This window comes from Rana temporaria, chromosome 1 (assembly GCF_905171775.1).
Source record: "Rana temporaria chromosome 1, aRanTem1.1, whole genome shotgun sequence".
Classification (NCBI taxonomy): Eukaryota; Metazoa; Chordata; class Amphibia; order Anura; family Ranidae; genus Rana; species Rana temporaria.
In genome coordinates, this window is record NC_053489.1 from 217,760,223 (window position 1) to 217,786,449 (window position 26,227).

Consider the following 26,227-nt stretch of genomic DNA (forward strand, 5'->3'; position numbering starts at 1 on the left):
CAAACACAAAATTAGCAGAAGGGGCCCAAAGGGTGGTGCTCAAGAGCTGAAATTCCTTGTAGTACGTCACTACATTCATGTTTGTGGCACGACAATTGTGTACCGTTAGTATGCAAGACAAGATACCGGACACGCCCTTTTGACAAAAATCAGATGCTCGGTTGGCCAACAATCGTACCATGTGTATGAGGCTTAACACCCCGGAGAAATATAAATGGGCCCTAAGGTTGCCATTGCTGATTTCCCATGAGCCTGTTAATTGCTTCACTGTTATGCTGAACCCTTACTTAAAGCTGAAGTGTTATTAACCTAAGAAAACAAAATCATATAGTGCTGCAGACCTCCCCGCATTTACCATTTTTTCATGTTTACTTTTAGTTTTAAGGTTTGGGTTGCTTTCAGTTTCTTCTCTCCACCCCCTGCCCTGTCTGCTGTTTTATTTTGCTTTTATCCCTTTACAAGGTCCCATGGAGCTCGCACACCAGAGGAGTCTCTTTATGATCTTAGAATCAGATTATCTGGCTGCAAGCCACTTCCTTGCTCTCCGTCCTCAATCTAACAAGCAAGTAATTGGCAATGGCTGGAGCCTGCACTGTCCCTAGTGCACAGGGTATTATGATGTGCTTGGGATGTGCACTCCTCTTCCCTGAGGTTCAAGGGTGCTGTGTGACCTGAAGCCTGTGGCGGTACATTACTGTATGTCCTAAATGAGGTTTAACAGTTTGCTTAGGATGCATTAAGTGAAAAAAAAAAAAGTGGGAGCCTTTACTGGCTGCATTAAATATTGGTACCCTTTGTGTAATTCTTCTAGATTTATGTCGCCAGCATGAAAAAACTCCTTCACTTTGCTTCTCTGCATGAGTTTCCTGTAGTTTCCTTGCTCTCACACCTTGTGCAGGGTGACCGGTCTTTTATCTGCTTTCTGTAGTTTTCTGCAGGCAGCCTATAATGCATGGGTCGGCAACCTTTAAGAGGTGGAGATCTACCTGAACAACATGGTAAAAGTCAAAGATCCCGAGCATAGTGTTGTCCAGTGTCGCCTACTCACACCTGATTTAAACATCTAACTGCCATACTAATGTGTCGCAATCGCATATGTTGCACAGCAATCATGAGTTTAAATCAGGTAGTGAAGAGGCAACATATCGCCTCCTGACACCTGTCAAATACACTTTGATCGCTTTTTAGAAGAGCAGCAGTGCTTGCTGCACTTGTGAATGAGCTCTCAATTGCATTCGGCAGTGGCATTATTAGCACTCGTTCACACATATAGATGGGCGGCAGGTGGTAAAACCATGGGGTTGAGTAATGGTTAAATGTGAAAGCAGCTCTATACTATTATGCCCAGTGTATTACTTCACTCTGACCTGAAGATATCTACTTTACTGCTGCCACCACCCTGGAGTCCGCTAGCCGGGATAAGAGGTGGCATGCAGTTGGTATCACTCTGCAAGGGACAGGAGTAGGCACTACAGAAGAGGCATAGGCTTCTGCGGCTCTTGCTCCCTACTACAGCTCCAACTTTACAAGTAGTTCACTCTGTTTGATGTGCTGGAATGACAGGTCAGCAAGCCCAGACCGCGATCTACCAGTCACCTGTCCGCAATCTACTGGTGGATTGCGATTGACAGGTTGCTGACCCCCGCTGTAGTGGGTGGGCCTGCTGGTCCCCTACCACAACTCTGCTCTCTGTACTCAGCAGCACTTTTAAAATGTAATATCGAGTTTTTTAAAGGCATTTGATGCACACAGAGATGTTATACCCTTTGTGGTTATTGAGAAATAAATGTAATTCGTTTTTTTTAATCCAAAGTTCAGCTTTTAGTGCTCTGAGTCACTGAATAAGTATGACAAGCATTCAGGTAAGGACTATTGACACTTTTCGACTTTCTGGTCTGCATACTTTTTGTGGATTAATGACTTAGGAAGTATTGAAGTTATTGGATCAGCATTATAATATATATATATATATATATATATATATATATAATATAAAACTACATATCAAAAAAAATCTGAAAATATCAATATGCATATCAGAAATCCAATATAACAAATTATGATTCAAAATGTTATCCACCACAGCAGTGTCAAAACTTCAACAGTAACACAAATTCAGTGATCTGCATGTAATCCCAGCTTCCTTTGATCATCCATGTACAACAAACTAGAAAGCCACTCGACTTCCACCTTTCGTTCCCATTACAGAAAGAACAGATCGCTCAGAAAATCTTCCATGGTAACAAGCAGGTCTCTTTTATCCAAATCCTTTCTTTAACCAGTCATTTAAATGTCTCAAAAGAAAAAAGCAGAGCCTTTTTGGTGCCTATTATTTTTTATTAAAACACAAAAGGACTAAAAAGTACATCCACTGAGAAGAAATGCACACAGCACTATCAAATACGTTCATCAGCAGTATTCAGCATTTACTTTCTTGCCCTGATATGACAGTGGCTCCTCCCTCTGTTCGATGTAAATCCCAAATTTAACGCCCCCCAATGCATTTTGTCATTTGGACTTTCTCAAGGTACTCTGTCAAGTACGACATTTTTACACAAAAATGTTATCAACAGAAACATATTTTGTCTCTGCCTTGCAAAGCTACAGCTTATTATAGAAATGAACTGGAATAGTTTTAGCCTTCAGATAATTTTAGAATTGCTGATCTACTTCTAACATGTTTTCCCTCATGTTTGTGTGAAAGTTGTAGAGCAACCCCCAATCATGATCTCTTTTAAAGGGGAAGATCGGTTGATGCTGCACTTTAGTAGAGACCATGGGAGCATCATCTTAGTTCAAAGCCTTCTGGTTGTTCAAGCAGCAGCAAAACAAATTTGGAGTAAAAATTTTAAAACCCAATTCTTGTTGGCAAATAGATTTTTTTTTTCTTTAGCAAAGAGAAGAAATAGTTTTACTTACTTACTTACTTACTCTGCTCTCCATACTTTGGTCTTGATGATGTCAGGGCCCTAAACCAATGGAGCATGGGGGAGAAGAAGCAACAGGGACTGGTCTTTTGATGGGGAGGAACAGAGTATTGGATAAGTAAATCTTCTTGTTTTTGCTTCCCTAGACCAACATGAGCAATTAACCCTTGCACTTAGGGTACATCCCCATTGCAAGAGATAATTTTTTAGTTGCCCCGGGGGTGGGATTTAAATTAAAATATGATGCCAGTTTCGAATGTGTCTTTTTCTGACTTGTGGTGCTCGGGATGTGCACTCCTCTTCCATGAGGTTCAAGGATGCTGTGTAACCTGAAGCATGCCGTGGTACAGTTCAATCAATTTCTGTCCTAAATAAGGTTTACCGGTTTGCTTAGGATGCATCAAGTGAAAAAAAAAAGTGGGAGCATGTACTGGCTACATTAAATCTTTGAACCCTTTGTGTAAATCTGCTAGATCTATGTCATCAGCAAGAAACAACTCCTTGACTTTGCCTCTCTGCATGAGTTTCCTGTAATAAGGGCTGTTCATTGTTGTTCTCTCACCATGTGCAGGGTGACTTTACTTGTGGTAACTTCTATCTTTGCTTATGACATATGCAAGCCCAGATATATTGGCTTTTAGGGAATCCTTTCAGTAACGGTCTGAAATGTGTGCTTAGATATACTGTATTTCAATCTGTGTCCCCTACAGCAGTGGTCATCAACCCTGCCCACTAACAGGCCAGGTTTGCAAGATAACTGAAATACATAACAGGTGATATCATTTGCTGCTCAGTGATTGCAGTATTCTAGACTGCATCTCCCCATGGTAATACATAAAACCTGGCCTGTTAGTGGGCCCTGTAGGGCAGGGTTGATGACCACTGCCTTACAGTATCCATTTTTACCACTCCACACTTTGTAACTGCAAAATCCAGGTAGGACTGACACAAGAGCTGACAGACAAGGAGGGAGGGGGAAGAGGAGGATAGGCAAGACAGGAGAGCTGCGGATGACGGAGGCACGTAAATTGACCAAGGTGTCAGGGCTCAGCAGCCATAATACACCGTGGTCAGTTTACAAAGGGGAGGACAGAAACTGGCAGGATCATCCAGGGATTTTAGGTGTTACAAGGGGATAAATTAAACAGAACAAGCACTGTGCTGTATAAAATGCTTTATGGGAACAGATTCCAATTTTTTTTTTAGGTTAACAAACTTTTTAAATGCACGCAAACAATGTTCATTAGGCACACACATACCATATTTTTTGGGAAAATTATCTGACTTGTGCCAGTGCCACACCATGGTTTTTAGACTTTATCTGCATTTATCTTTGTGGAAAATTAATGTCTGTGAGCATGGGGCCTAATAAGTTCATCTCTCTTTCACTCTGGTTTCTTGTCCTATCAGCATGCCACTGGCCAGCACATGACCTGGTTGGCTGCTTGTTCTGTTTCTTCCTCTCACTCTCTAACTCTGCTGTATAGAGACTGCAAGAGGCTGATACCAGGTCAAATCCAGGTACTTATGCTGCTTGCATTAAAACATTTTTTTTTTAAATGATGTATTAATGAATACAGGGAAGCATTCATTTGTGTCATTTTATATCTATCTAGAGTTCTGCTTTAAAAAAATAAAATACTAAATGTCACAAATTAATATTGTATGAAGTTTACTTGTACATCTTGTCCCAACTAAAGTTCTATTTTGGTAAACAATCCATATTTTATTTTGAAAACCGTAAATGAAAGAAGATAGGGATGAATTAAAAGAAAGGTGTATGTTATAGATTTAATAGAAAATTGCTTAGCTGCAAGATCTGACTGCTAGGATGATATATTTCGATGTATGCTGAAAGGTGCTTGCTGCATAGAGGTTACCATGGAAGCCAGATAGAAGAGAAGTAATTTGAAAAGTATATGGATTTTTGCCAAGGAGCAGTTTCATACAAAATAATAAAAAAGAGCACAATTGAGGCAAAATTATTTGTGAAATGTCTGCAGTCTTCAGGCCTACTGCATATTCCACTGTCATTCTCCAACCAGTTAAACCAGACCCTTAGGACCACTAACAGCCCAGAATCCAAAGATCAATATTGCTGTCAAGCATGGCTAGGTGAAAAGGGTGTATATTCTTCTTACAATGCCTACTGAAAAGAGATCCTGGAAAAATTGTTCTGTGGGTTTATGAAGCATATTACAGGAACACTGAGCATGGTTTTGATTTCTAAATTTACCTGTACCTTTTAAGTGAATACTAGTCAGTATTTCCTTAAGGGGCAGTAGCCCCCACAGTGCTGTGTTCTACTAAATCCTGGATGTCTTACTGTGCAAGCTAATACTGTCTGTATGTATAAAGTTATAAATCAGTTTTGATGTCAATGGCAGGTTCTTTAAAATGGCAGCCAGGTAAAAAAATTGGTAGGCTGGACAATGCAATGCATTTTCGGAATGAGTTAGAATGACTACACAGTTACAACCAACAGTACTGTACATCAAAGGACACTAGAGTTTATGTGAACTAAACCCCCTCGATTTTCCACTGTTCTTTTGCATTAAATAACTACAAAGCCTTTCTCTTGTCGAGCCCTCAATTAGAGAAAACTAGTTCAAATGGCCAAGAGGCCTTTCACCACTTATGTAGTTCGTCCATGGTCTTAAGTGGTCCCTTATACACTAGGGGTGAGGTACACAGGGCCTCACTCTCGGGCCGGTGATGAACAAAGACTGTAGACTCAACTCAGTAACTCTGTAGTTGCAGTAATCTCTTGTACCAAATGGCAATACAAAAATGGAACAGCAGGAAAACTGTAACGGCTTCTCAGTCTTGGTAACAGTAGCGCTATTAACAGCAGCACATAACTCCCTTTCCTCTGGCTCCTACAGCATGTTTTCCAAGCTCTGCAATAGATATTCTTTCCCAGCAACAGCTTTGATTCTCTGCAGTAGCAATAGCAGCATAATGTAATCACACAGTACTGAAGTTCTCGCCCTTTCTCTGGCAGATCTGGCACCAGCAACAGTCCTGAGCCCTCCTCTACAGACTTATTGTGATTGGCAGTCACAGCCCTAAGCCCCTGTATAAAGGCTCCTGCCACTCACTTTCCACAGCCCTGAGCCCTATATACCTAGCTCTAGGTAGCCTCCCCAGCACCACACACAACTGCCTCTGGCTCTGTCCCCCAGGGCCCCCCAAATCACTTGGCACACATGCCCACTTACACTGTGGGTCCTGGCTGTTCTGAGTACTATCAGGTTGTGGGTGGGGCATATATTCCCAATCTTGTGCTGCAGCAACAGCTATTAAATGCCCTTCTGATACCCCATTGCTAGGAGCTAACACTTCTTCAGCTACAGTAGTAGCCAATAAATGTCTTCAGTCTAGCCTCCCTCTCCCTGCTACTGTCCCTTGCTGTTATATCACAAGTACTATACCCGATATCAAAGTCTGTGATAAGGTGTGCCTGTGTAGTGGTCATCTTGCTGTATGTTAGTAGGTAAACCTATTTAATGCAATAGAGTTCTTATACAGATCCTATTATTTTAGTTAATCCTGTCCATTTTGGTCTGGGGTTCTATAGCTATTTTCAGCTCAGGGCTCAATAATCAGCATAAACTAGAATTAGGTTAGGCATCTGACAGCCCAAAGTTAGTTAGAGGTCTGGTTGCATGGCATATTAGATTCTACTAGGGTACAAGACACAGGGTAGATGGGCTGTGTCAGGAAAGAAGAAATAAGCCCAGGCACATAGTTATGTGCAAACAGAGAATCTCTGTTATCCAAATCCACAGATGGAGAAAACATATTAGCTAAACCCATGGACAAAAAATCCCTGTTAGCCTGACCCATGGGCATATGCATGCGCACAGACGCACACTCCCCCCTAAGTGGCGTCAAAGGGTACTAGGACTTTGCCTTATGGTCTACAGCATTCTGCTACCTGTTTCCTGTGTTTGATCCTGTTGCCATTCTGATCTGTCTGACCACGCTTTTACTCTACCTGAACCGACCCTTGGCTTGATCACATCTCTGCTTGAGCCCTCTGTTTGTTTGTTTGCCATTGCCAACTCCAACCTGGACCTGACTACCCTGCTGCCTACTGCCCATTCCCGAAGTGCCTGCTAGTGACCGACCCGGCGTGTCTGACCCTGCTCTGTACCCAGCCTGCCAAGTACCTGCTGCCTGCTGTCTGCTACCTGCCAGCCTGCCAATTACCTGCTGCCTGTGACTTGCCAGCCTGCCAAGTGCCCGCTGTTTGCTGTCTGCTACCTTCCAGCCTGCCACGTACCTACTGTCCTGCATCACGATTGAGCCTGCATCCACGTACGCACAGACCCCTCATCTGCAGCCTTCATCATCCAAACTACTAGGCACTTGTGCCACTCCAGGCTTCCGTGCCTCCTGTTTACTCTATCAGGGGCACCAGGCCAGAGGAGTAAGGGATCACCTTTCTCTCTACGTCAGGCTCCATCTCCAGGTATGTGACAGGTTGACTCTAAGTGCCAGTGCCACACCATGGTTTTTGCTGGTGACAAACTGTGTTCCAGGCTGGTTAGAGTATGGCTGCTGAGATTGTTTTTGTGTCTTTGACACCAAGACAGATGCCACATTGCGATCAACCTCAGTGGCCCCTGCAACTGAATTTTGCTGAACTGGTCAAAATTTATGGAATGCATTATCTGGCAGAAATGCAGGGGTGCCAATATGTTTGGCCATGACTATATACCTAGAAAAATTACCATATGTCAGACTAGCAAACAGATGTTTTCATTTGATTACTATATGATGGATGTATAGAGGCCCTAGTTGTTAGCTCTAAATCCTATATCATACAATAGCAATGATATGTTTGACCAACTCTAGATATGAGTGAAAGAGGCAGTATTAAAAAAATGGAAAAAAACAAGATTGGGTCGCGCTCCAATAGCATAGAATGGTGTAATTGGTAAAATTTATAAATAACCAAAATAGTATAATTGATAAATGAATGTGCAAATATGCAAATAGACTGACTGAAAGATACAAATTGCTATAAATGCTAAGGTAAGGTGCATCCAAAGGTGTACTGAATGAATGTGCAAATAAGGTGACTCAGGTGCATAAATAAAATCACAACGTAAAGATAATAATATTTGCAGTCGCAGAGAAAATTGCATGATGGTGTTATGCTCCAATCAAAATGAATGACTGGACATAACTGATATACAACAATGATGGATGAATAAAACAGTGAACTGAATAAGAGTGCAAATACATACATATAGGTGACTGTATAATGTAGGTAAGTCACATCATATGAATGGTGGATGGAACCGCAAGATTGTCCAATTGTTACAAAGTGTAAATGGTGCAACTGCGACTCAGTCCAAGAGGTGAAGAAATTACAAGGTGCAAGTAGAGTGCTGGGTGCAGAAATAGAATCACAATGTAAAGATAATATATGCAGTCGCAGAGGAAATCGCAGGATGGTGTTATGCTCCCATCAATGGGATGGATGATGTAACTGCGACCCAGTCCAAGAGGTAATGCAATTTAATCAAAAGAAATTGCAAAGTGCGAGTGAAGTGCTGGGTGCTAATGACATCAGCAGGTGGCAAGGTGACTTGTTGGTGAATCTTCGGTGTATGGTGACACCCGAAGGTGGGCTAGCAAATTACCTTACAACTGCAAGGTAAGCAGCATTCAATAAAACCAATGGAATCACTCGCGGGTAGAGGGATAACCCCTATCCGTCCTTCCAGTAGTGTGGTGCCTAGGGGGTTAAGGCTTCCTTCCAGGCTGGGTGGTCAGCAAGGTAAGACCGCTCCAAAGTGTGTCACCAGGCAGGGTAGAGAAAACATAGAGGAGACTCTCTAGTGTAATATGTTTTAAACTATCATCCTGGAAGGAAGCCTTAACCCCTTAGGCGCCACACTACTTGAAGGACAGATAGGAGTTATCCCCTCTACCCGCGAGTGATTCCATTGGTTTTATTGAATGCTGCTTACCTTGCAGCCGTGGGGTTATTTGCTAGCACACCTTCGGGTGTCACCATACACCGAAGATTCACCAACAAGTCACCTTGCCACCTGCTGATGTAATTTAGCACCCAGCACTTCACTCGCACTTTGCAATTTCTTTTGATTGAATTGCATTACCTTATGTCCAGTTCATTTTGATTGGAGCATAACACCATCCTGCGATTTCCTCTGCGACTGCATATATTATTATCTTTACGTTGTGATTTTATTTATGCACGTGAGACACCTTATCTGCACTGTTTGCACATTCATTCAGTACACCTTTGGATGCACCTTATCTTAGCATTTATAGCGATTTTTATCTTTCAGTCAGGCTATTTGCATATTTGCACATTCATTTATCAATTATTCCATTTTGGTTATTTATACATTTTACAAATTACACCATTGTATGCTATTGGAGTGCAACACCATCTCTTGATTTTTTTACATGTCTCACTGTGGGTAGTGGTTGGCCCAAACAGTAGTTGCCATACCTTTACCCTCTGCACACATAGTTTCCACTGTAGCGCAGGAATAACTACTTTACCCAATATTAAAAAAATGCAACAACAAATACAGGCTCTCCTCACTTAACGACCAAGTTCCATTCCAGCGACCAGGTCGGTAAATGAATTGGTTGCAAAACAAAGAGCCACGAGTAATCAATATTTTAAGCATTCCTAACTACTGTACTGTACTGTATTCTGAAAAAAAGGTCTAAACACAAAGCTCCAACTCAATAACATTGTTTAATTTGCATAAGTACAGAACACAAAAATAGAAACAACAATAATCCTGTACTGTACTGTATAATACAATGATGTACAGTGCCCAAAGAGCTGGTCATAAGTCCGAGCAGTTGTTAAACGTGTAAGTCGTTAAATGAGGAGAGTCTGTAAGAATTTTTTTCATGTGTATAGGAAATTCAAAAGGCCTAATAGTTAGCATTTTAATATTTTAATTACTGTAGTTTTGAGAAAGATAAAATATGTACAAACAAATTGACATAGATACATTTAAATCAGTTTTTAATACACAGGATAGAAATATTTAATGTATAATAAATATTGTATTAACATTTGTCAAAACCTGATACATTTGCTGCTGTTATAAATTGTTATATTGAATAAATCATATAGAAGAGCTTTACTATGCATTACATTGCTCTGCAAAGACTGATAATCTTTTTTGTACTGAAGAAATTGACATCTAAGATAATGAAAGCTTTTATGGGAATGCACATAGTGCATAGTGGTTAGCTTTTCTTTTTATAACGTATACAGTAACTGTAGATCGTAGGACATTCACAATTAATTTTGGGATCAAATATTATTATTATTATTATTATTATTATTATTAATATTATTATTATTATTATTATTATTAGTGTTTTCATGTATTGGTATGCAAAGCCTTTTTTAAGTGCTGTTTAGAGCTTGTTTTTAAACTGTTCTATTATAGTAGAAAACAGCTTTGAAAGAATTCTCCAAATGGAATGGAAATTCAATTTGTGATTGGGCCACCTCTGTGAAATAGCTTACTGTATATTTTCTTTGCCAGTAGTTTTTGTACTGGGGTTATTGGACAAATATTTGACTATTGCTCTATTTTATTGAAGCATTACAACTATTCCCTACTACTTAATTTATGGAATGCTGCAAAAGCATGTATTCTTCTATTCTGGAACAAACCACACCCCCTCCTATTAAGACTTGGTTTGCCATGATCAATGAAGGTGATGGAAAATCTTATGGCTGTGTCACATTGTACAGAGGAACGGGTCTGTAAAACATGGTTTTATTGGACTGAATTCACTTAGTCATGAATATCTAAATATTTTGGACTCACAACGATGATACCTTTGACCCTTCCTTTTGTGGTGATGCCTGCAACCCCAACAGAATTTCTTGGGCCGGCTCTACTTGGGCAACGCACATACCTTTTTTTTCTCCTAACCCCACCCCTCCTTTTTTTTTTTCATTCTTCTTTCTTGCTCCCAGCCCTTGCTCTCTTTCTTCCCCTTTCTTTTTCTCTCTTAGCCTTTTTCTGTCCATATTGAAAAAGTTATACAGGATATAAGCTTGCCAGAGGTCTCTGGGTGAAGGGAGCTACACTGCTATTGTTTTGATAGTCTGTATGCAAACATTTTCTACTTATTATAACTATCCACTATGCTGGTTTATCTGAGGTGGTAGTACTGATGATTTAATTTCGGTATGTGTAACATGCTCATTGCACATACCACTTGTTGTTTTGGAGCCTAAAGATCATTCCTGTATGACTTGAAAAATTGTAAATAAAAAATACAAATTAAAAACATTTGACCATTCAGGTGGTTTTCTGGCTGTGCTGGATGCCCAGCCCAGCCTGCTTGTCCACCAATGGCCAAGACTTCTACTCACACGCATTCACTAGGAAAATAAGGGTACCTGTTGTTTCTCCACCCCCAGCTCTCTAAGTCCATTATGCAGCTGAGAACAGAGGTCATATGATCACTTATAAAAAATGAAAAAAAAAAAAGGTATTTCAAATTTTTATAATATATGTACATGAACATTTTGCATTTCATTTCTCTTTTAAACTGAATGGGTTGTTCCCCCCCCCCCCCCCAAAATTTTTTTTTAATATACATTTTTATTGACATAATTGCAAGCTAACATATAAAAGCACATAATCTGGATCACCTAAAAATTCTCCTATATCAAGATAATAATAAAGGTTAAGGCCCCGTACACACGAGGAGAAATGTCCGATGAAAACGGTCCGCGGACCGTTTTCATCGGACATGTCTCCTGGGAGCTTTTGGTCTGATGTGTGTACACATCATCAGACCAAAATCCTCGCGGACAGAGAATTCGGTGACGTAGAAGACACCAACGTTCTCAAACACGGAAGTGCAATGCTTCTACGCATGCGTCGAATCAATTCGATGCATGCGCGGGATTTCGGGACGCTAGTTACACGTCATAACCAGCGGACATGTCCGATTAGGTGTACTAACCATCGGACATGTCCGACGGACATGTTTCCAGCGGACAAGTTTCTTAGCTTTCTAAGAAACTTTTGTCCGCTGGAAACCTGTCCGCTAGGCCGTACACACGGTTGGACATGTCCGCGGAAACTGGTCCGCGGACCAGTTTCAGCGGACATGTTTGACCGTGTGTACGCGGCCTAAGAGAGACAATCTATATCCAATATTTTGTAGATCAGTAGAATTATGTCTTTCCACCTATTCAAGCAAATAATTTATACTTAGAGGACCATCACTTGGGCATAAATCTACCCAAAAGCACAACTAACCAGACACTATGAAAAGAAAAAAGAAAAAGAGTATGAAATGACAGGAGAAAATATATACTTTGAGCATTATTATCTGATTACTTTAAGAGTTTATGTCCGTGCCCTCCAACATTTAACTACTTTAATGACAATGCAACAAGGGCAGCTTACAGTTTCAGCGCCGTCTCTTTTTCTATTAGTAAATCAACCCTACCAAACCTAACCCTACCCAATGGTGAAGCAAAGGAAAAGGTGCCACACTTGAAGTCTGCATCTTAAAAAACAACAGTGAAGGCAACTTGATTTTTTTTCTACCTGACAAATTTCTTTAGAAATAAGGGCAAGAACAGTTGCAGTCCAGAACTCTGTGGATCCTGGAGTACAATAAATATAATTTTTTTCCCATAATGACAGTACAAACATATATACCATTAAAAAATAGCAATGTGTCTAAAATAAATAAATAAATTCTGGTTTATGGCACTCTGTGATGATATGATTTTATACGCAACTAGACCCAACTAAGAGATGGTTTTATTTTCTATGTGCTTAAAATGGAGAGCACTGCATTTTTTTCTGCTAATAAGCATGCAATCCAACTATAAATAAAAGAACAAAATATATTCTTAAATGATAGTGACAGGCTGGAAGAAAAACAGTTTATTATATCCATACCGTATTGTGCCATGTAAGCACTAACTGTGGTATATGCCACATTTTCTTTCTAATTGACATCAGATCCCATCACATTGTGCAGGTGTGCACGCATTTTGCAATGGAATAAGGCCTGTGCTTAGGACAAGATTCAGAAGCAGTTAACTGTCAAGAAATCCTTTCCGATGCAAACTAATTATTATCATAGACACCCTGTGGCACAGAATATAACAAAGGCTTTGACTGTTATTAGCATTAAATATGCATTGTATATGTAATATTGATTGAGCAGGCTTTCATGGGCTAATGGCTATTCTCTGCCCACACCACCAAATTTGACCTGCAAAATGCATCTGAAAATAATCTATAAAGCATCAAGGCTATCAGAACAACAGACATTTCCATTAGGCATTTTCATTGTGACCACTGTTATCTTGAAAAGTGACCAAAACCACAATAAGACATGCTGAACACAAAAGAACATTGTTGCTTGGTGCCTGTGAACTTGTAGCCAGATATAGTACAAAGTTTAGGGAAACCTTGTTGTCCAGGTTTTATTGCGGTGATATGGGTTTTACAGAAGATGGCTGGGAAGTGGTTCATTTTTCACAGATATGAGCAATCGTTGCAGAATTGGGTGGAATTGGGAATAAAATATGGGTGGAATTGGGAATAAATGATTTGGGTGGAATTGGGTGGAATTAGAAACCCCCAAAAAAAGAAGAAAAATAAGAATAAAAAAAAAAATGCTTGATTTTTTATTTTTTTTTATTGGAGAGCTACAACTCAGATAACAATAACAGGTAAAATATATGTTACCGTAGATCTAAATTCCAGCTGAACAACATTTCTTTAGCTAAAGTACTGTATACTGATACTGCGCTTGTAAACCTCAGACATGAAATATGAACAACACATATCCCTTGTAGTATTGGGGGTGTTAACTCAAGTGGTAAATGGGTTTAGGTCTGGAGACATGCTTGGCCAGTCCATCACCTTTACCCTCAGCTTCTTTAGCAAGGCAGTGGTCTTCTTAGAGGTGTGTTTGGGGTCGATTTCATGTTGGAATACTGCTCTTCTGCCCAGTCTCTGAAGTGAGGGGATCATGCTCTGCTTCAATATGTCACAGTACATGTTGGCATTCATGGTTCCCTCAATGAACTGTAGCTCCCAATTGCCCGCAGCACTCATGCAGCCCCAGACCATGACACTCCCACCACCATGCTTGACTGTAGGCAAGAGACAATTGCTTTTGTACTCCTTACTTGGTTGCCACCACACACGCTGTAGTTTGAATCTGATTGGCTATCATACACAGCTGCACCAGATTTTACACGCTCCAGTTTTAGTAAATCCTCCCAAGTCTAAAAACACAGGAGCATAGATCCCATCTTTTATTTGTAGGGATTCTCCCTTTTTAGTACCTAATACCTCTTCCTCAGTAGTTCCTCTGTTTGGTTTAATGTAGTATAGACCTCTAAAAAAACTATTATTGTACCAAAAGTGTGATACTGCACCAAGACACCTGTCCAACCTTCAAATTATTTAATTTGTTATTTTATAGATTCAGCAAAAAGAAACTTTGTCGTGGGAAAAGAATCTGCAGATTTAACCATTCATTTTTTTTGCTATTTATTATTCACGGCTTGTGTAACTTGGATCTTGCAGGGAAGCCTTTTGCCTACATACTTTGTAATAAGTGTACCTCTTTTTCATCTTAATGATTGGGTTTAAATCTACTCTTATTGATGATAACTTACTGCATGTGCATAGTGAGGATCATCATTACATATCGTTTCCAAACCTGCGAACTTGCCAGATCTCTCCCAGCAATTGGGTTTTTCAGTAATGTTACTGGCTCATCACTACTACAGTCTTTGGCGAGGTGTTTTTAAACATTGCATGCACTGTCTCATTATGTAATTCTTCATTGCTTTAGACCAACTGACCCATCACAAAGTGCCATTTTCAGAAGCCATGTCCCCATCCAATCTACGCTCAGTACCTGGGGAACCATTAGTATGCAGAGATCTAAGCATTCTGCGATCACCATGACAAACATCAGCTCCCTGAACTCGGCGTGTTGTGTCTCCAGAGCCCAGGTCCAGGCTTTATACTGTACACCGGCTCGAGAAGTACGAGGTGCCAGATGGCATGTATGATGTAATGACAAAGCTGCTGCTCCTTTGTCAAAGCCTGACAATACTCTGGGGACATTTTCTAGAGGAAGAGGTGTTCGGGCAGTGTCACAACATCTACTATGGCATAGAAGACTCTTCATTTCTCTACTCTAAGAAAGTTTTTGAAACATGTCTTTTAAGGTTTTTCACAGCTCAAAATCCTCAGATGTGTCTCTGTCCCAAAGGCCAAAGAAATTGCTGTTTGATACACTTTATATGCAATGCAATGCTATTTACATAATCAGAGGTATAACTGTTTAATTATTTCTAGGTGATTCATCCCAGCTAATAATGATAATGTAATATTTATTAACATCCACTAAGAAGAGGATCAGAGTCTTCATTATGGATTATGAATATGGGGTGGTTTAATTATTCATGGATACCTGTAATAGTATAGTTGACTAAAAGTGATAGAATTTATAGAACAACGTGGAACATTAAAATTTAATTATTGTTCATAAAAATGCTTATTTCCCTGTTATAATTATTCTCTTAAGAGACTGCTGCTATACGGAAATGTTAAATTACGAAAATAAGTTTGGTGGCTGCCATGAAAAAAAACGATCTTCGTCACTTATCACAGCTATGAAGTCTTATTAACTTTTTTTCCGTGGTTCTAATTTATGATAAATATATGGTTCTAATTCATGGCTGGCAAGGTTAGTGTTGACATTCATGTTGACTTATTTCAAGCAGTACATTCAACAATCATGTAATTTATTTGAATTATATACTAAAAGAACAGTTACCATTAAGAGAATCGTTTATAAAAATGCTAACAATTTTATTTGCTCCCTTTTGGTCTGTTAAATAAACATTTGGAAGTACCGTATTAGATGTCATAGATAAGTGCAAGAAAACACCTGTTGATCTTGCCAGAAATCCAGTGAGTTTGCAACTTTCTGTGTACCCTGCCTTTGCTACACTAAATTGTTATCAGTCCTGCTCAGTTTTTTTCTGTGGACTACAGATCATCTTTAACCCTGTAAAAGATAGGAGAGATAAGGAATGGGGGAGTGTTCTGTAGCCCAAAGTGAGAGTGAGCAGTGAGGATGACAGTTCTGTTTCTCCATACAGAAGTATACAGAAGTATAAGTAAGCATTTTCCTTGAATATTAACAGAGCTAAGGCTGGCCATACATTATTCAATGTTCTTTTACAATTTTCCAAAAAATCTACCAAAACCATATAATATGAGGTCAAACCTAAACACTTTCAATTTTCTACACAGTCAGGCAGGCCCTTGCACTACATAGCTGAAGGTAAATCTAAAGGAAACTGAATAAGACAATTGTATGGCCAGCTTTAGTATATAGGAAGGAACGTTCTTCACTTCTATCAACCAGTTGTGTCTTAAAGTGATTGTAAAGGAAAAATAATAATAAAAAAAAATAACAAACATGTCATACTTACCTGCTCTGTGCAGCAGTCTTGCACAGAGCAGCCCCAATACTCCTCTTCTTGGGTCCCCCGCAAGTGTTCTGGCCCCTCCCCCTTGTTGAGTGCCCCTATAAAAAGCTGCTTGCTGTGGGGGCACTTGTGTGTGCTCGCTCTCCGTGTGTCCATAATGCACAGAGAGAGCAGTTCAGCCCCGCTGGCTGTGATTGACAGCAGCAGGGAGCCAATGGCTCCTGCTGCTGCATCTCATCCAATCAGGAGGGAGACCTGAAGAGCCTTGGGTCTTGTGCACATCACTGGATTGAGATAGGACTTAAGTAAGCATTAGGGGGGCTGAGGGGGGAGCTGCACATTGAAGCCTTTACAACCAATTTAACCTCTTCAGTCCTGGAAGGATTTATCCCCTTCCTAACAAGAGCACTTTTTGCAATACAGCACCCAAACAAAATTGACGTCCTTTTTTCCCACAATTAGAGCTTTCTTTTGGTGGTATTTGATCACCTCTGAATTTTTTTGCGCTATAAACAAAAAAAGAGCAACATTTTTGAAAAAAATCAATATTTTTTACTTTTTGCTATAATAAATATCCCCCAAAAAATTATATAAAATTACTGATTACTGTGTAAATGACACTGGCAGGATACAGTTCCTGGTATTTCTGAGATCTTACTGTCTAAAGACTTTTCAGCATCCAAAACACTTCTGCGTGCGTCAGATATATGCCCCCCTACTACATGATGTAGTTGCTCCCTTTTAAAAAAAATACAACAGTGGTTTGGAAAGCGAGATAGCCAAGTGAAAAAAAGCAGGAAAACACAAATACAAGGAACACTAAATAAAATAAAATAAACTACCATAATTACACTCCCTATAAAAAACAAAAGGTGTTTCTTTTTAAGCTAATTTCACCAAAACAATTCAATAAATGAAATTTAGGCCTCATTTCCACTGAGCGGATCGGTTGGGTTGGTTCGGTACGGTACGCTATTTTGAGTGTTTCCATTATGAAAGCGGCCCATACAACCAAACCATACTGCACCATTCTGGGTCCTGCTTCAGATGTGGGGCCATAGAAAATGGTATGGTTCGGTTAGGGCAGAACTACAATACATTCCACTGATTGGTGGACACGCTAGGCATTTTTTCGAAACCCTGTATGGACTCTGACGGTCCAACTTGCAGTGGAAACGCTCACCTGAATAGGCCGGACCATTCTAACCCTTCCAAACTGTACCGACCCGAACTGTTCCGCTCAGTGCAAACGAGGCATAAGAGATCACGCACAGCAAACTTGGTAATTTCTCTGTCAATTCGTATTGTCAAAATCACTCCACTCATCCTTAGTAAGGCATGCCATAGACGGTACGAATTTCTTTACTGCAACTAACGTTGACAGAGAAATCCATCTCATGGGGGGGGGAGCAACCCTGGCCATGATTACCCTAGCGGCTGTAACAGTCGTTTGTAATAATCTCAAGCTAATTTGGCAGGCTGGTTGTACCCAAGTTGATTGATCGATCAACTTGGTACATTCAGTCTGTCCATTAATGGTTCGAATCTTGGCACGTTCCTGCTGAACCAGCCAAGATTCGAAACGTCTATGATTGGCCTTAGGATTTTTACGTAAGCTCACTTGTTCTGCAAAATTAGTACTTTTCCTTACTCTGTTATATCCAAGTCACTTATTCAGAAGCAGCCACAATGGAGTAAGATATGTTTTAACACATTCTCAAATATTTTAGCAGTATATTAAAGAAATAAAAGCACACCTAGCTGGAGGAGGAATGATATTACTATTTCAAAGTGGATTTCTCAAACAAAGGAAGCAGCAAAGGAGAGTTATTTAATTAAACAGATCTAAGTTAGATAGCAGTTACATCTTTATTACAAATTCTACTTGCTGCACTACCACTGCTCATCTATAGAAAGAAAACCAATTGTCATTTAATATATGAATGATAATACATTTTCTTGCTGATTTTACAACATTTGATTCTCTAAAAACTAAGCACAAATGTTCTCTTTGCATCAGAAACATTGTATCTGTTAAAACTGAAATTAAGGCAGAAACATGTAATTCTAATTGCAATTGTAATCCTCAAAACAATTGTTTCTTTTACATTAGACTTTTTGAAACCAGTTAGTTATCATTTGTGGCTAATAGGAACTGGTATTATACCACTCTGACAGAAAAGCTAGTTATATTTCCATTATCCCTGTTGCTAATATCACTCACCCTCATATAAGATATTTTAATTAACATTATAGGATATTTTTCATGCAGTTCGGAATAGGCAATAAACACCCAAAAAGTCCCAGAGGCTTGCTCTGTATTACCAAAACTATGCACACAGTCAAAACAGACATCTGGAAGCACAAAACTTTACCTATTCATGAGCCATATTTGCAATATATATTTCACAGAAAAATTACCAATTTTCGCTGTAGAGGAAACTCAGTTTTGCTCAGTGTAGTGCTTAGGTGAAATTTGTTGTTTATTTAGAGGGCATTTTGGGGTTTATTGAGGGTAGTTTATTTTATTAATTTTGTGTTTGTGTTTTTGTTTCCATGTTCTTGTACTTTCAATTTCTATTTGCTAGAACTGATGTATATAATAGTAATTTACATTTTGTGTTGTCTTTTTTTCTTTCTATGCATGAACAGAACATATTCAAGCCAATGAGTGGTCATTTTTCTGGCATCCAGGATAGTTGATCTTCAGTAGCCCCCTGGTGTCATTTAAAGCTACCCTTTAAAAACCACCAAAACAGACTACATTTTAACTTCCCAAATTATATTACTTTATTTTACCAAAATGCATAAATAAAATGTAAGTGCTGAAATTAGATCCATTTCATAAGGTTATCGACATAAACTAGGTACCGTTGAGGAGAGGGCCTACGTGGAGTAAAAAAATAAAAGAAACAAAACAAAAACAATACACATTATTTAAGCCACTTCAGCCCCGGAAGGATTTACTCCCTTCTTGACGTGCCATTTTTTGCGATACGGCACTGCGTCGCCTTAACTGACAATTGCGTGGTTGTGCGACGTTGTACCCGAATAAAATTGACGTCTTTTTTTCCCCCACAAATATAGCTTACTTTTGGTGGTATTTGATCACCTCTGTGGTTTCTATTTTTTCCACTATAAACAAAAAAGGCCGACAATTTTGAAAAAAATATATATATTTTTTTGCTATAATAAACATATATATTTTTTTTATTTTTATAAACAAATTTCAGTTTGTATTCTTCTATATATTTTTGGTAAAAAAATGCAATAAGCATATATTGATTGGTTTGTGCAAAAGTTATAGCGCCTACAAAATACGGAATACATTTATGCCATTTTTTTTTTTTACTAGTAATAACGGCAATCAGTGATTTTTATCGGGATTGCGGCGGACAGATTGAACACTTTTCACACTTTTTTTAACCCCTTCCCTGACAGTGTAAATGTCACTGGCAGGGAAGGGGTTAACACTAGGGGGCGATCAAAGGGTAAACTGTGTTCCCTAGGTGTGTTTCTAACTGTGAGGGGATAGGACTGACTAGAGGAGGAGCCAGATCGTTGTTCCTACTTAGTAGGAGCAGACGATCTGTCTCTCTTCCCCTGTCAGAATGGGGATTTGTGTGTTTACAAGCATCAGGAGAGGTGTAAGCGGCACAGATCCACAAAAGGATGACAGCTACAGCAGGGAGATCCTTACACTGCAGATGTTCAGGTACACCTTCCCTTTCAGGCTGGAGAAAAATGAGAAGCAAAGTAGTGAAATCACCAATTCTCACTCAAAATCTCCTGAGACTCAGGTCAGCCAGAGGCAGCAGAGTAGAGCAGAGGTTCAAAGCACAGGAGTACCCAGGCACAGGGATTGTATTGATTTTGTTAGGAGAACTTCAAGACAAGGTACATTTTTCAAGATACCGCTTAGGCACAAATAACTTTTCTAGATGTTGCATGAAAGATACCAAATCTTCACTTTTTTAGTTCAGGTCAAAATGATAGGGAATAAGGAAGGAAAACACTCCAGAACTAATGTAGTTAATTTATTTATTTTGCTTCTCCTTGCTAGTGTATACAGTTATTGATGCCATTGGTGTAACAGCTTTTAGTTTTGTATCAATATGCCTGGGCAAATTAACATATTTTATGGACTGATAATGAATGAACTGTTCTCAGCCAATATGTTTTGCACCTGAACATGCATTTTCAGATTGGATGGTGTTTATATACAGGAGCATGTAGTAAAAATCAGCAAGGTACTATATGTAGTTAAAGGGGTTGTAAAGGTTTGTTTTTTATTTTCTAAATAGGTTCCTGTTCCTCCTATGACCAGCACAAGAAATGTTTCAGTATGTGTCTAAGTGATTATATGGCCTACAAAAATTGAATAACCCCCTTATATTAAAGCGGAGTTCCACCCTAAAAATGTACTTTCTATTAACAACTTGCCTTTAATGTAAAAAAATAAAAATAAAAAATAAATGTTTTTACTCACTTCTATCTGGCTGTTACTAGGCAGTATTCGTAATCTGCATAGTTCCTGGTTCAAGGTGGTTCAACTTCCTGTCCTAAGACCCCATTGCCTCCTGGGAAATAATGACACTCATTTCCCAGGAGTCTCTGGGCATTACTGTATCTAAAAATCACCCAGCATGCACCTCTCCCTGAAAACCAGGAAGAAATAGGAGCTGGGCTTCACATGCCCACACATATGATAGGTACGGCCACAACATGAGCTGAAGGATATAGGACAAGTGATTACAATGATTTCTGGAACGATTGAGGAGCTATTAATATGTTTTAGGGACTATTTAATGTGATTAATTTTAGCTTGCAAAAAAAAATTATGCTTGGAAAATAAATAAATGGTATATATTCATATATGAATATGTGAGAATATAAAATAACACTACACAATATGGGCCAGATTCAGATAGGTCAGCGGATCTTTAGATCCGCGTAACCTATCTGATTTACGTTATGCCGCCGCAAGTTTTTGAGGCAAGTGCTTTATTCAGAAAGCACTTGCCTCTAAAGTTGCGGCGGCGTATCGTAAATCCCCCGGCGGAATTCAAATTCCGCGGCTAGGGGGCGTGTAACATTTAAATCAGGTCGCGTCCCTGCCCCGAACGAACTGCGCATGCGCCGTCCGTAAAATTTCCCAGCGTGCATTGCTCATTGGTTTCGACGTGAACGTAAATTACGTCCATCTGTATTCGCGAACGACTTACGCAAACAACGTAAAAAATTCAAAACTCGGCGCGGGAACGACGGCCATACTTAATATAGGATACCGCTCACATAGCAGGGGTAACTATACGCCGGAAAAAGCTGAACGCAAACGACGTAAAAAAATCGGCGGAAATCCTCATTTGCATATTCATTGCGTAAAAAAAACGAAACGCCACCTAGCAGCCGGCCTGGAATTGCAGCCTAAGATCCGACGATGTAAGTCACTTACACCTGTCGGATCTTAACGGAACTCAGAGATACGACGGCATCGTATCTCTATCTGAATCTGCCCATATATATATATATATATATATATATATATATATATATATATATATATATATATATATATATATATATATATATATATATATATATATATATATATATATATATATATATATATATATATATATATATATATATATATATATATATATATATATATAAAATAAAAATAAAGCATTACCATTGGCTAAAAATTATGATATAATAACTGTATATAAACCCATAGAGTGCATAAATAATCAACATAATTGCATAACTGTGCATAAAGTAATATAGAGTCTATCAACAACATATGCTGCAGAGTATTCAATATGAACATACAAATACATTCATTAAGTAAGGTAATGCATAAAATTTATGTCAAAATATCTAAAAAATACACACAATTATTGTGCAGAACATGTTAGCAATAGGATCTCTTGAGAAAGTTGTTCTAGTGATGAAGCATGTTGGGTGGTGGAGAAAGGCATGCACATTGTATTAGACATATCGAGAGAAAGTTGGATGTTGGTTAGCCAATGTATCAATAATTCAATCTTTTCATAGAATCTTTTCATATAATCCGTAGCTGCTTAGTGGAATCTTTATGTAAGGTTTATACAGTATACCTGTGCTGATTAACAGCTTTTCAATGTAACTGCAAAGTCACATTATTTTTAAAATAAGTAACAGTATCACACTTTTGGGGCTCTTTTTTGTTACACTGTATCTTGTATGAGGGAGGTGAAGCAATGTGGAGACAATAATAAGATTAGAGTTTTTAAACAGCCTAGAAGTTGGAGAATTGGTGGACCTTCTTAAAATTTGAGAGTCTGGTGAGTTTTTCAACTCATGGGATATAGATGGGAAGTACTGATTCTGTAGGTTTGTTTTTTAATGACTTGAGGAGTGACATATAACAGTGTGGAATCACAAAATCATTCACATGATATTTATGCCATTTGGGACAGTTTTCATAGTAAATTTTAAAGATATTTTTATATGCATTTTGTTAATTGTTTAACATACTTTATTGGGGTATATATGCAATAGGTGCATAATAAATATTCAGCAGCACATGCTGCATATATATTCTATATGTTTTACATCTCTGCATTTTCATGGATTATTTATACACTAATGTATTTATATGTTGTTGTAAATTGACTAAATTGTAAAGTAAATATATGTCAGTGGAGTGCTATATTTTCATTTGATATAATTGCTGCAGTATACGAACAGGCAAATTAATAGATCAGAAATTACATTAAAAAGTTTCAATTTGTTTTTCATGGAAGAATAGAATCACATTTCCACCGCAGTTGAGAAAGTACAGTAAAAATTGTATAATATTATTTATTTAGCTAAAGGGTGGCTTCAGCTATAGCATCAACACAATACACTTAGTAGCCAATGCATTTACAAGAAGCCAGAGAAATCCAATATCATTTCAATCCATTAACTGCTTTTCCAATTCCCCATTGTGTAAGCAGGTACAGCCCTGTTTATATCCTCCACTGCTAATGCAACATTGACTTGGTGTGGTAGGGTACTTCAGTAAGAGACTAGGGGGTAACATCAAGCTCGCTCTCTGTGGAAACTAGACCAGGTTGCCTATACCTATATGCTCTTTTTTGAAACTTTCAACTACATACATAAAGGAAACAGAAGAGGGTGCCAACTAAGTGCAGGACACAGAAAAACACTTTATTAAAAATACCAAGTGGCAACTCACGAAATTCATAAAGATATGAGCATGCCATCCACATTTGTATTTTTCAGAGATCACTTCAGTTTCATTGAGGATCTGCCATGGATATTTCACGACATCAGGCCAAAAAGCCAACTATGAATCCCACAATGCAATGCGGGAAAGCGCATGCGTGATGACATCACGACTTCCAGTTACGCCCAACTTAGGTTTCAATAGGAGCCTGGAAGAAGCCATGATTCATCATCACTAGGTTTATCCTTCTCATTGTTTAACTGTATATAAACTCAGTGATGACGAGTCATATCTTCTTACATGCTCCTGATGACACATTAATACTGACGAAATGTACATAGGGCCTAACCGGAGGTCGTGATTATACCTCGCATGCACATTTCCGCATTGCATTGTGGGAGTCATAGTCAGTTCTTTGGCGTAATGCAGAGTGTTTTTTATTTGTCTTGCATGCTTTTTAAATAAAGCCTATCTGGCAATTTTGCACTATATGAGCCTTGTACTGTCTTTTCATTTTTGGGGATTTTTAAACGGAGGAACATCCATCAGCAGACACCAACTTGAGAACCCTGGCTAACCTAGTGAAGGTATTTTCACACATGTGTTTCTTGACTTCTACTCACAGAGAGTCACACCGGCTTTGGTAAGCATACTCAAATGGAAGTCTACAGATGATCACCTGTATTGATGTCACTGGAATTCATCCTGAATCATTCATGTTGGTGTTGGACTTCTTTGCGCATACATTTTGTTTTATTCATTTTTAGGAAACTTGCAGTTTTCACTTTTTTTGTCATTTGACTAATGTTAACTATACTGTTTTTGTACTAATCATTATTTTGAATCACTTTATTGTATCTAGCGCAGCATTTCACTACCGTTATGTATTTTATCCTATACATTCACTGCTGCAGCTTTTCAACAATTTTTTTATTATAATTTTAATTTTTATTTTTTACCATTTTCTCAGTATTTTCCTTTTTTTATTTTCCTCGGTCCTCTTCTGTCTACTCCTCCCCTATCATTTTCCTTCCCCTTCCCTCCTTATATCATTTTTTTTATTTTTTTCTTATTCTTCTCTATCTCTGACTATTCTTAACTTTCCTTGTCCTTATTTGCTTTTTCACAGTTTTAGGGTCATTCTGGACCCCCTAAACAATTTTTAAAAATACGCCCTTTCAGTTTAAGCATCGTTCCCCTGGATTTTTCCCTTATGTATGGAATATATGGGGCCGGGAAACCTTTCCCTTGCTAAAAACAATTCAGTCTCTTAATCAAAAGGCTTCATTATGTAATCTTTTGATGTTCTAGCTAAAATGTGGTTTATTTACATGTATCTCCTCATGTACTCTTTTTTATGGCAATTTCCAATTTACATTTGAATTTACATTTGAAATTGTCTTATTGTTAACTGTGTTTATGCTTTGCTGAAGGACAAAATAAAACATAAATATAAAAAAAAAAACTCAGTTTCACTTTACCCTTCCATTTTGCATTGACCTCAATGGATTCCTCCAAAATGGCAAATTGTACTGAAATGTATCTATTTTCACCAACATTTTTGTGAACTGAAAACATTTAAATTCCCTAGTCCTTAACCACTTGCAGCCCTGCTCCTGCAGATATACTTTTTTTTACATACAGTCATTAGTCAGTATCCCTGATCACCACAAAACCAGTGTTATGATAACGCTGCACTGCACTGGTTAAAGTATGTAAAAAAACAATACAATTGTGGAAAAAACACGAACTTTATTTAAGGAATAACTAAAGGCAAAAGTTTTTTTACTTTTGGATGGAGTGGAGAGGGATTAGAACACCTGTCAGGTTTTATTGCTGTCTGTGTCCCTCTCAATTTTCCTGTTTACTATTATCATTGAAAGTGAGAGTAAAACAAAACCCCAGATTTTGGGTTGTCCCTAGAAACCCTATATTGCTCTATCCTAATTTAGATTTTTGCCTACAGCTCTACTTTAATTTCTCAAATTTGTGACAAAAAATTACAACTTCAAAAAACTCTCCATGCCTCTTACTAAATGACTGTCTACTTTCCAAAAAGGGGTCAATTGGGTGGTAATTGTACTGTCCTTGTGTTTTAGAACCCCAGAAAATGAGCTAGGCCATTAGTACATCATCAAATGCCCCTGCACCGTTGTGATGTGATTTTTCTACAATAAAAGTTTTTTGAAAGTGATTGGACGATCCATGGTGTGCTGGCAAATATGTTTGATTGTTTGATGTCTCCAGGACCCAACTGGTAATCGTGCAGCACCCACCATTTCTTTTTGTTTTTTGCAATTTTACCAGGAACGTGTGCGACAGGAATATTGATCAGACCATTAGTACATCAGGACTGATCAATTTTCAAATTTACTGTATTTACCATAGCTTGTCAATACTATAACTTTCACACAAACCAATTAATCTACACTTAAGGGGATTTTTTTTTTTACCAAAGACATGTAGCAGAATACATTTGGCCTAACTTTATGAAGACATTTGATTTTATTAAATATATTTTATAACAGAAAGTAGAATATATTGGTTTTTTTT

General features: G+C 38.5%; 1 protein-coding gene and 1 long non-coding RNA gene across 2 annotated transcripts in view; one reads left to right on the top strand and one right to left on the bottom strand.

Moving 5' to 3' along the window:
• LOC120937401 overlaps positions 1-15,693 on the top strand; it is a 101,759-nt gene extending 86,066 nt beyond the window's left edge. Inside the window, exon 3 of the long non-coding RNA XR_005748708.1 lies at positions 14,802-15,693. This is a non-coding gene — a long non-coding RNA (uncharacterized LOC120937401). The remainder of the gene's footprint in view (positions 1-14,801) is intronic.
• Positions 1-26,227, bottom strand: part of RTN4R (reticulon 4 receptor) — a 304,428-nt gene that overhangs the window by 165,728 nt on the left and 112,473 nt on the right. The window lies entirely within an intron of this gene.